The sequence below is a fragment of the Mus musculus genome, chromosome 1 (genome assembly GCF_000001635.26).
Source record: "Mus musculus strain C57BL/6J chromosome 1, GRCm38.p6 C57BL/6J".
NCBI classification, from domain to species: Eukaryota; Metazoa; Chordata; class Mammalia; order Rodentia; family Muridae; genus Mus; species Mus musculus.
Window position 1 is genome coordinate 129,299,470 of NC_000067.6, and position 12,469 is coordinate 129,311,938.

Consider the following 12,469-nt stretch of genomic DNA (forward strand, 5'->3'; position numbering starts at 1 on the left):
AGCTTTTATTAAGTTTCAGTATGATAGATTAGCCCAGTGACCAGTCAGAGAGCTTAGTGCTTTCTCCTCCATGGGTTTCTGTTCCCTTACAGCTTAGAAATCAGAAAAAAATATAACTGGAGTAGATACACTGGATCTAATGAAATCAGAAAACAAACTCAAGGCTGTAATGCAAAGTATTAACCATATAATCATGCTGAGGCGAAGCCATTAAAGAGCCGTCTGGGATGATTACAGAAGCCACAGCTATGTAGTGTAGAGGCTCAGTGCTGACCAGCAGGAATGAAAATGCACACGCATGTGTTTCAGTGTGCAGAAGTTACTAGTGTTGACCTTAATGCACATCTACCTTGATCTGTTTTCTTTTGTTTATTTTATTATTTTAAGATTTTTATTTGTTTTTCTTGTATGTGTGTGTGTGTGTGAGTGTGTGTGTGTGTGTGTGTGTGTGTGTGTGTACACATGTGTTAAGTGCCAAGGAACAAGGGATATTTAGAAGTATCACATCTCTTGGAACTGAGTTACAGGTATCTGTGAGCTGCCATGTGTGTAAGTGAATCAAACTTAGCTCCTTTGTAAGAGCAGTTAGTGCTCTTAAACGCTGATCTCCCTCTCCATCTTCCTCTCCCTCTCTCTCCTTCCCTTCCTCCTTCCCTGTCTCTCCGTTCCCCTCCCTCTTTCCCTACTTCCCTTCATCACCTTCTTATCTGTATATGCTTATATATGTAAACACATATGTTTATATAGTTTCTAAATTATATAAAGCCATTTGTACCAAAGAATATGTAAAAATTTCTAGTTGTTCCTCAAATATTTTTCACTGCTATTTGTGCCAACTGGATTCCCAAGGAGAACCACATATTATTTTCATTTCTTGTGTTACTTATTTCCTTTAACTATGAGCTGCTTATTTTTAAAATGTCATTGGTTTGTTGAATAGTTTTGTCCAGGTGTCGTGCCTGGATCATTCCTATTGTTTCTTTGAGATATTGTGTTTTCCTCCCTCACCCCATTGTGCCTCTCTCAATGCTTTTCAACAAATATTTTATGCTTGGATGCATCAGTGAGATTTTATAATTTTTTAGATTATACATTCTTGTCTGTGCATGTATGTGTTCATATGTGTGCATGTATGCATGTTTGTGGTGGCACATTGGTACATGTGTGTATTGTGTTTTCATATGTGTGTATGTGTATAACCCACATGTGTGTGGGTGCATACATGTATGGACTTGTCTTTAAAAGAAACTATTAGCTCTTTAAGAATTCAATCAATGTATTTGATCATAGTCATCCCCTCTCCTGGTTCTTCTCAGACACTCTCTACCTTCACTGCTTACCTGTTTTTGAGACAGTGCTTTATTATTATTATTAATTATTATTAATTCATTTTTTTTACTTTAACTTGAAGCTCATTAAGTGGGAGGGGCTGGCGGGTCAGTGATCTCCAGGGACATGCTCTGCCAACCTCTCCTGTAGGATTTTTAACACACTTTATCATACCTGGTCTTTTAACATAGCTTTTGAAGGCCAAACTCAGGTCCTCGTGATTATGTGGAATAATTTTCCTGCCTGAGACATCTCCCCAGCCTGACATACAGCTCACCTGTGTTGAGTTAAAATTGATGACTGGATTGGTGTGAACACTGACACTTGGCTATGCACACACATTTCTTTTCTGCCTAGAAAGTCATGACATCACATACATTATAAACTTCTTGCCAACCATTAGCTGATGGTTTTAGATCCCATCTCAAAAGGTAAGACTAGTTAAAATGGAAACGATGGTTAAGTATAGAGCAGAGTAGATGTGGACATGGTGTATTATAGATGGGGACTTCCTCAGCTCTCGGTTTCCGTTGAGGAGGCATCCAGATTTTAGAAGAATTGTCTCTGGACAGGACCACAAAGAATTGCCACAAATATAAAAAACTAAGCCTAAAATTATAAAGAAATCATAGGATAATGTTTTTTCCAAGACAGGGTTTCTCTGTGTAGCCCTGGCTGTCCTGGAACATACTCTGTAGACCAGGCTGGCCTCGAACTCAGAAATCCACCTGCTTCTGCCTCCCGAGTGCTGGGATTAAAAGCGTACGCCACCATGCCCAGCAGGGTGATTTTTCAATTGAAAATAGATTTTTCTCTCGTACAATACATTCTGACCAGTTTCCCTGCCCTCCACTCCTCCCAGCTCGCCTTACCTTCTCTCTCCCCAGATTCATGCTCCCTGTTTCCCTTCAGGAAAAAAAAAATAGGCCTCCAAGAGACAACAATCAATTATAACAAAACAAGGTATAGTAAGATTAGGCATAAGCCTCAGATCAAGGTTGGATAAGGCAACCAAAATAGGAGGGAAAGAGTCTCAAGAGCAGACAAAAGAATTAGAGATAGCCCCCATTCCTGCTCTTAGAACATCCAGGAAAACACCAAGCTACACAACCATAACATATATGCCAAGGACCTGGAATAGACCCATGCATGCACAGTGCTTGCTGCTTTAGTCTCTGAGTCCCTCTGAGCCCTGCCTACTTGACTCAGTGGGTCGTGTTTTCCTGGTGCTTCAATCTCCTCTAACTCCTGCATTACATCTGCCTTCCTCTTCCCTGGGATACATAAATCTCCAAGTGAAGGGACATGATCAAGATCTCCAATTTGGACTCTCAGCATAACATCTAGTTTTATATATATCTGAAGCTGCTCCAATTGGTCGCTGAACAAAGCTTCTCTGATAACTAATAGATATCGCACTGATCTATGAGTATAGCACAATACCATTAGAGATCATTTTAATGATATTTTTGCCAGACTTGTTTGGTTTTTACCCTGTCTCTGGGTTACCTAGTCTTTCTGATCATCCAGATAATCTTGGGCATGGGCTGTTTCTTATGGCATGGGCCTTAAGGTAAACCAGACATTGATTGCCAACTCCCTTAAGTTTTGAGTTCCCATTACCCCTGCACATCTTTCAGGCAAGACAGATTGTAGGTTTTGTGGCTGGACTGGTGTCCAGGTTTTTCTGTAGCCTGCAGACTACCTTCCTGAACCAAAGAGACTAGAACATAAAGGTGATTTTAACACAAGCTATAGTGAGAATTTATATATAGGGTAGCTATATGGGGGAACAACATTTTGAAATGAAGAAATTAGTAACTCTCTGTTATTAAATATATGAATGCTCCCCTAGAGAGAAATCAAAGAAGCTTTAAAATTATTTAGTGTGACTTTTTCTTCAAGGAAAGTCTTGGGTTAGAGTATTTTCCTTCCTCTATATTTATATTCTCTTTTTGTTAGCTTCCCATGTATAAACTATTCTTTTCTGTTTTCTAGGAGTAAATTGCCCTGTAGTCTTGTACAGTGACTATGTCTTGGGTTTCTGGTGGGGCTGTATGTTTCTGGATTCTTCAGTGGTTCCAATGTCTGTCTTTGGAAGAAGTGGTTTTGTAAAATATCTTCCTGCTTTCCACATCACTAGATTCCAAGTCCCCTGGGGATTGATCCAGAGTTTGCCTTGACAAGTAAAAAGACTTGTGATTTTTTATGGAATGCTTGATAGATTGTTACTGTATTTCTTCCATTTGTTTGTCTTGTCTGTTGTCTAGGCACCTTCCATATATAATATGGCCATGAGACTTGTTTTGGACAATAGAGGTGGTCATTACAGGTGCTTCTTCCAAGCAGAACATTTAAGAGGCTTGTGGGAATACAGCCATTATTTTCTCCTGTCTCCAAAGTGGCCAAGATGTATCCAGCATTTTTACAAGGTGGCATGATATTCACATCTACAAAATTCATGCTGGAGAATGGCATGATGGAGTTACAAAAAAAACAACCCTATAAAATAATGTCCTAATGTCTTATGTATGTTTACAATTTTGTGCTTGCATGCATTCACAGCTGCACACATCCTTGATTCTCATGTCTGTGATGGTTATTTATAATGTACGAGGAATGAGCATTACGGTTGAGAGCCACTGTGCTTTTGGTTGGAACGTACCATAATTTAGGCTAAACTGACTGATAAAGAGAAGCCTAGAGCTGTGGCTGTAGAGAACACTGTGCGAAGGCTGATGAAAAGGTACAGCTGAGAAATTTAAGTTGGTGACCTGTTTTGCATTGATAACTTGAAGGCTCCTGAATTTATATTGTATTCCAGCTCTGGGATGATGATGCTGCCAGAAAAGATGGTCGTGGAGTTAACACAGGAGGCAGCTGTACCACTCCTGACCATTTCCCCAAAGAGCTGCAATTAAACACACCACAGAGAACCTTACACATCCATGCTTGCAATAGCATAATGCACACTATATACTATATGCTATAAGTTATGGAACACAGCACAGGACTGAATAAAGGAAAAGTGCATATACACAAAGTTATTATTATTATATGTATTTTTCAGTCATAAAAAGAACAAATTCATGTTATTTAGAGAAAAATGCATGCAACTAGAGATGATTACATTACATGAATTAAAGCAGCCACAGAAAGACAAATACATTTTTCCCCTTATTTGTGGGTCTTGATACCATAGATACATAGATACATAGGTACACAGATACAGTGTCTGCACTGATGACATGAGAGTAGAAGTGTGAATGTCCAGAGATCAAAGGGGACCAATGGGAAAAGGAGAAGAGGAACAATGGGGAGGGGATTCATGGGAAGACACACAAAGTACACAAATGTGTTCAATACAATAGCTCAGTATGCAAAGGCACTTGCAAGCAAGCTTGATGACCTGAGTTTCATTTTTGGGACCCACATGATGGAAGGAGAGAGTCAACTCCCAAATACATGTTAAGGGAATATAACAAAATTCTCTATTATTAATAAAAAGTGTCGCATTCCCACTGGAGATAGCATACAAACCTATCACTAAGAGTTCCCATTGTCTACCAGCAGGGAGAGACTTGTACTGACTGTAGCCAGAGTCTACTTGGATGTTAATAGTAGCTGTCTGACAGAACAATTAACTGAAAGCAAGCTGGGACTTTCTAATTATTTTTCTTTTGGGTGTGCAATTTGAGATAGTTATTCAAATTACAATGTCACAGTGTGAAATAACACAATCTGTTGCTTTTATAGTCACACAAATTAATTTTTAAATGAAATATAAATGTCAGATGATGTATGTCTTACTTAGCTTAGGAAAAAAATCCCATGTATTTGATATACATACATATTTTTTTTTCCTTAGGAAGAACCATGCTTAGAATAAAGTGTTTGAGTTATCAGTTAGAGGGGCAGCTATTCTCTCTTCAATTCAAATTAATTTCTCAGAAGTGAGGCTGGATAAATACTCCTGTTTAAGTGTGTGCCTTAATTACAAACCTCAGGCCTCTTAAGGTGCATGACTTAGAGTCAGCATCCGAACTGACACACACTGGATGCTCTGAGTTAGCCATCTTACCTATTCTGCTGTTACAAATTGTTCTTTAACATAAGGACAGTTAATCTGAAAGTAAGAGTTAGGAGTAGGTTCACTCTCCCCTCACCTGGTGGAATGAAACTGGTCTCTAAAACAATGTGATTTCCCATGATCCTTTGGCTGAGTTGGAAATTTCCAGAAGTAAGCTTTTTTTTTCCCACCCTGTTGTTCAGGCAATCAAGAAATGCTGCTGAGGGTCTATAACTCATAATTGAAATTTAGCTTTAGATTAACTTCATTAGCATGTGGCTGATTAGGAGGTATGTGTTTATTAAATGAAATGACCTCTGGATTTGCATAGTCAGTACAAAAATACGTTCTTGGAGGTGTAACTATATTTAAAAACCACTTTTTAAAGGGATGTTATTGCCAAGAGAGAATAATTAAAATTATAGCCGTTTGGTTTTAAAAGCTTTAAAAACTGCTTCCAGGTCATTTCTTTTGGCAAAAGGCATCTTTTTTCCCCAACATTTTTAATTGAAAGAGAATTATATCACTTTCCCCCAGTCTTTTTCAGCTACCCTCTCTCTAAGCCTTTACAATCCCCACCACTCACAAGTTGATAGAGTCTTTTTATTTGACAATTATTGTTATATACATATATCTATGTATGTAGGTATGTAGGTTGGTGTCTGCATAAGTATGTAAATACAGCTTGCTGTATCCATTTCTGTTGTTTGTCTGCCTATTTTTTGTTTTTAATCATACTCAAAGGTGAATTTGCAATCTTTTCTTCTAATGCTGATAAGTCCTTCTTGTCTTAATGGACATTTCAGACCAGTTCACAGGCATCCACTGAGTATTGGTCAAATGCTAAGTTGGTGGTATAAAAGCACAAACACTCATCTCTGTCACCAAGAAATTTGCAATATACCCAAGGGGACAGATGAGAAATATGGAACATGTAAGTCAGCTTGTGACATGATGAGAGTTCCATAGCTAACCATCACAAAATCCTTACAGCTCTCAGCTCCAAAGGGAGGGAGGTGCTCTATTCTGGAAGCAAATATGAATGATCATGTACTAGGCACATAGACTCAGGTTCCTCCCGATACTGTGTTCTAATAACAGTGTCACAGCCTGTATATGGTAACAGAAAAGAAAGTATCTTAAACTAAGATACTTTCAAAAACATTAGTGGAAACATTGGTAGGAGGGTTACAGTGAAGTGGGGAAATCCCCACTATTGGCTTCAGATGCTGTGTGATGGCTTTCTTAGTGTTGGGTTGGTAGAAGGTAGGAATCAGTGTATGCACTCTACAAAGGATTTTATCTGACAGTCACAAGGATATCAGGTTAGACACAAGAGGTCAGTGATGAATAGCAAAAAAGGAGCCAAAGATAGTCTAGGATAATTTAGCTCTGGACCTGCAACTCCTCTCACTCTCAATTCTAATCAGTAGAACATCTTTGTAGAATCTTGACCTAGGTACAATTCTGAGAAGGAAAATTCACAAGTGAAATTCACAAGTGTGATGGTAATGAACTCTCTTTTGATAAATTAAGAATGATACATATGAAATGGATTTTATTTCCTAGATTGGCTTTTGTGTTTAAACACACTCATGGTGGACACTATTACAATGTCTGGAGATAATTTAGAGAGGGAGGAATGCAGCTGACTTTTCCTTGTTCCTCAAACAAAGATCCTCAGGGTCTAAGTGGTAGCAATGATAGTCCTTCTGCAGAGATATCCCATATTCTTTTAATTCTCAGACTTATTACTAAACTTAATATCTCGGGGAAGGAGCTTTGTGTTCATTGTCTTGCCAAAAGCTCAGTTCACCTTTAGATCTAACTCTCTACAGCTCCTTTCCCCTATCAGGAGTTACACATTAGATTGGCTGAGGGTTTCATTGGGGACTTTGAAAAATTCTATTTTCCTACAAATAATAAACCCCACTGATTGATTGGAGTAATGAATGGAGAATGTACAGAAAAGTAGAGGAAATAAACCAATTTATTTAATATCTCAAATATATTAAAATAGTATCTCACCACAGTTATTGAACTAGGTACTGTTAAAAAGATCCAGGCTTCAAATCTGTAACAAATCACATTTTTTCATAGAAGTTAAAGTAAAATCCTGCCTTCTTTATGAAGCTTTTATCAATAATTTAAGCCATAGTGATCTCTACTTTTATTACAAATATCTATAACGTGTACACTTTCTGTATGTAATAGAACTTTCTATTACATATGGCCTCTATTCTGGTTTCATATTGTCTATGTTAAAACATTTTCTCCCTGCAAAAAAAAGAAAGTCCTTCAGATTTCAAGAACCGTAATTTACCCTTATTTCCACCATGATAGTTAGCATATTGGAAGCAGTAAAAATATTACTTTGGGCTTCTAGATTCCTGTTATATAATGTACCTACTGAAGCCCAACTCTACCCCTATTCATTTCAAAGAACACAGGGGAATACAGAGAGCAAAGCCCTGTCCCAATAAGAGACCCAGGACACTGAAAACTGTAGATAATGTCTGAGCAGCAGGAAGCTTAAGGTTCCCAGAAAAAAACCTAGAACACTGAAGGAAACTAGAAGGTGATGGGAGACACAGAGATGCTCACAAGAGGGCAAGCAGTGTATTTTGAGGTGGTTAACTCTGAGCATCAACTCTATTGGATCTAGAGCCACATAGCAGACAAGTCATGCTCTGGTCATGTTCATGAGAACCTTTTTGGATTGGGTTAACTGAGGACCGAAGGCATGCCCTTCTCTCACTGACACATGTGCTGGTCCTTGAGTATAAAGGAGAATGTGAACTGAGCCCCAGCATCCATCTCTCTCTCCTTCCTGACTGTGGATGCCATATGACCAGCTGCCTCACACTGCTGTTGCCATGGTTTCTCAATTGTGAGCCAAAATAACCCCCTCCTTCCTTAAGTTGCTTTTGAAAGGTACTTATCCTAGCAGGAAGAAAAGTAACTCAGCCATGAAAGTTGGCTGTTTCAGGGAGGGGGCAGGGGAGTTCCAAAATGTAGCATGTCAATTGGCTGACAAATGGTCTGGGTATGTGTGTGCTCTGATTTGGCCATGTCAGGCAGGAATTAAGCCTATTTGGAAAAGGGGTGGCATGATCTGACAAGCAGTTGGAATCTTGGTTATAAATGAAAAGAAATAACAAAAGGGGTAAGTTAGAGATGCTACAAGCCAAGAGAAAGCAACAACAGATGATTTAACAACTTCTAGAACTCCAATATCTTCTAAAACCAAAGCAGAAGAAATGAATGGATGTGTCCGTGGTAACTGACAGTGGTCCCTAGAGAGGTAACCTGTAAGGTGATGGTTGTGCGGCCATCTTTACAATCCACTTTGAGTTCAGTTACATCAAAGCAGCAGGTTTTTTTTTTTTTTTTTTTTTTTTTTTTTTTTTTTTGGTCTGTTTATAGCAACTTATTGAGATAAAATCCTTATAGTATACAATACATTTATGTAAACTAATAAAACAAGGCTGGCAAATAGCAGAGTGGATTAGGTGATTGCCTTTCAAGCACGGGGTTTGGAGTTTAGATCCCCACATCTATGCCTGGTGGGGTGTGGTGATTCTTATACTTCTGATGCTTTGAAGACAGGGAAGGGGATAGGGATTCTGAAGCCAACTGGCTAGCGTGGCTAGCGATATCGGCGAGCTCCCACTCAGTGAGTGATCCTTCCTTAATATGATCTAGGAAGACTCTCGACAGCAGCCTCAGATCTCTATCCACATGTGATCCTATACATGGAGTACATAAATGTATCCCCACACATGGAAGCAAACATATGCACATGTATACATATGAGACAAATAGACACATTTAACTCACCCCATAAAAGTCAGTAATCCTGGGACAATCACAAGATTGTAAACAGCAAGTTTTATATTTTTTGTTAAATAAAGAGAAAACCCCAGTACCATCCTAGACCCCTGGGCCCCAAGACCTTCTTCCATCTTAGGCAACTTTCATTGCTCTGACTGTCTAGATTTATTTATCTGCTTTTGACACACCACAGAAGTACAGTTGTGCAATTTGTGATCTCTTGCTACTGTTTTTTTTGTTTGTTTTACACTGTTTTCAGAGTTTGTTATACATTATACAGTGTCAATATACATTCATGGTTGATTTGTTTTTACTGTTAAATAATACCTCATTGCATGGGTGTACCACATTCTGTTTGTTCATTGGCTAACACTTGTGTTTCTGCCTTTTGCCTATTATGGACACTGTCAGCATAAGCATTTGATTACAGATCAATTGTGGGCCTGCTCTCTTCTCTTTCTTTATATATATATGAGCAGAATCACTATATCATAAGTAGCCATGTTTAACTCTTGAAGAACTGTCAGACAGCTTCCAAATCACCATTTTTGCATCCCTGCTGGAAATGGAGAAGAGTTTCAGTGTCTCTGTCTCCTTGCCAACCTTTGTTATCATCTACGTTTCTGACACGAGAGGGAATGAAGTTGTAGCTTACTGTACATTTCATTTGTATTTTCCTGATTATGAGTGACATTGAACTCCTTTTCATGTCACAACGTTGAATTAGAACACTCCTACTACCTCTCAAAATGTACTATGTGGAAATAACCAAATATATATTACTAAGTGAAAGAAAAAAAACCCTTAAAAAGGCAATTTGCTGAGTAATTCACACTATCATATTCTAAAAAAAAAGACTGAGTAGGTGTTAGGGAGACCTTGGTTGGGAGGGGCTAGGATAGAGAGAAAGGGAGAGGTGGGCAGATGGAGCACAGAGGACTCTTGAGGCCAGGAAGCCATTTTTTTCTGACATCATAGTTCTGGATGTGTGTTATCAGACAGTTGTCAAGTCCATGGCATGCACAGGTCTAAGAGTGGGTTTTAATGTGGATTTCAAACTTTGGGTGGTGAATTGTCATTGACTGTAACAAACTGACCAGGCTGTTCATTTAGAGAAGTTTAGCTGCAGGACAAGTCAAAGAACTGGAATTTGCTTGGTTTCTGGTCAAGACTTTCTTCCGCATCTCAAAATGGTAATGGTCTCATGTGGTGAGCAAGTGAGGCTGTCAGTTCCTATTTCTGTTCCCCTCCTCATAAAGCCACAGTGCCCAGGTGACTCCCATTTCCTGACCTCACCCCATCCCAGTTACCTTCCATACTGTCCACCTTCAAATACCATTAATGTGTGAATTTGGCGATTGGGTTTCTAATACATCATCTTGTGAAGAACGTCTTCAGACTGCAGCACAGATGTGCAATGCCCCATAGGCTGTGGGTCATGTAGAGTCTGTGTCTGAAGGCAGAGGGTATATTTGGATTCTCAGTTTTCCTTAAACTACACCAAAACTTGAAGTCTATTACAATTTTCTTTTTTTTCCTTTTTTTAAAATTAGGTATTTTCTTCATTTACATTTCCAATGCTATCCCAAAAGTTCCCCCCCATTCCCCTCACCACCCCCACTCCCACTTCTTGGCCCTGGCTTTCCCCTGTACTGAGGCATATAAAGTTTGCAAGACCGATGGGCCTCTCTTTCCACTGATGGCCGACTAGGCCATCTTCTGATACATATGCAGCTAGAAACATGAGCTCTGGGGGGGGAGGGGGTACTGGTTAGTTCATATTGTTGTTCCACCTATAGGGTTGCAGATCCCTTTAGCTCCTTGGGTACTTTCTCTAGCTCCTCCATTGGGGGCCCTGTGATCCATCCAATAGCTGACTGTGAGCATCCACTTCTGTGTTTGCTTTAGTGTTGGACAGTCAGTTCAGTGCCCCAACTAAGCTGTTGTAAATATTGCAGCAGTTAATATGAATGTACAAGGACCCCTGGTGTGCTGATAAGGAGATTTTTCAGTAAATTCTCAGGAGTAGTAATGAGAGGTGCCCATCAACAGTGGCCACAGATAAGGAAAATGTGCTGAATATGCAGTGTCACTTTTCTCATATATGAAAAAGAACACAGATATGCAATGTATGGGAAAACAGATGCAACTGGAGATAGATTTATTAAGCAATCCAGGCAGTTTCAGAAAGACAAACATCACGTGCTTTCTCCCTCTGCAGGTCCTAGGGTTTATAGAAAACATAAGATCTCCTAGGCATAGATGGCACAGAAGCCAAACAAACTGCTCATGGAACAAACTGGACTGATGGGAAGGGGCATTGAGTGGATGAGGATGGTGAGTTACTGAAGGATATGCCCAAGTACATTATGTACAAGCATGAAATTGGCCTTATGTAAATCTGAATAATAATAATAATGATAATAACAATTAAAAATCAAAATGAGGAGGCTCAGTGGGTATAGGTGCTTCTTACCAAACCCAAAGACCTGAGTACCATCTTCCAGATGCACATGATGGAAGGAGAGGATCTACTCATGCAAATTGTCCTCTGATGTCTAAATACACACACACATACACACACACACACACACACACACACACACACACACACACAGACACAGACACACACAGACACATACACAGACAGACACACAGAAACACAGACACACACACAGACACACAGACACATACACACACACACACACACAGACAGACACATACACACACACACAGACACACACACAAACAGACACACACAGACAGACAGACAGACAGACACACAGACAGACACACAGACACATACACAGACAGACACAGACACACAGAAACACAGACACACAGACACATACACACACACAGACACACACACAGACAGACAGACAGACACACACACAGACAGACAGACACACAGACAGACAGACAGACAGACACACAGACAGACAGACAGACACACACACACATACAGACAGACAGACAGACACACACACATACAGACAGACAGACAGACACACAGACAGACACAGACACACAGACAGACACACAAACACACACACACACACACATCCCAGAGCATATACCTACCTTGACATGCATTCACCCCCACAACACATGGTTGTGTACACACACAATACAGAAATGTAATGAAAAACAAACAAACAAAACAACAGAGCATACCTCAAACCCATCCCACCATGGATCTTTTCCCTATGATGATGGGTTTACTGTCTGTCATAA

At 39.5% G+C, this 12,469-nt stretch overlaps 1 protein-coding gene across 4 annotated transcripts in view; it reads left to right on the forward strand.

The window, feature by feature from the left end:
• Window positions 1-12,469, forward strand: part of Thsd7b (thrombospondin, type I, domain containing 7B) — a 946,089-nt gene that overhangs the window by 26,280 nt on the left and 907,340 nt on the right. The window contains exon 1 of one of the 4 annotated variants that reach the window (XM_011247965.1): window positions 11,070-11,569. The exons of the other annotated variants lie outside the window; for them this stretch is intronic. The gene's annotated coding sequence lies outside the window, so the exon portion shown is untranslated. Of the gene's footprint in view, window positions 1-11,069; window positions 11,570-12,469 lie in introns of those variants that run through there. 4 annotated transcript variants of the gene reach the window in all.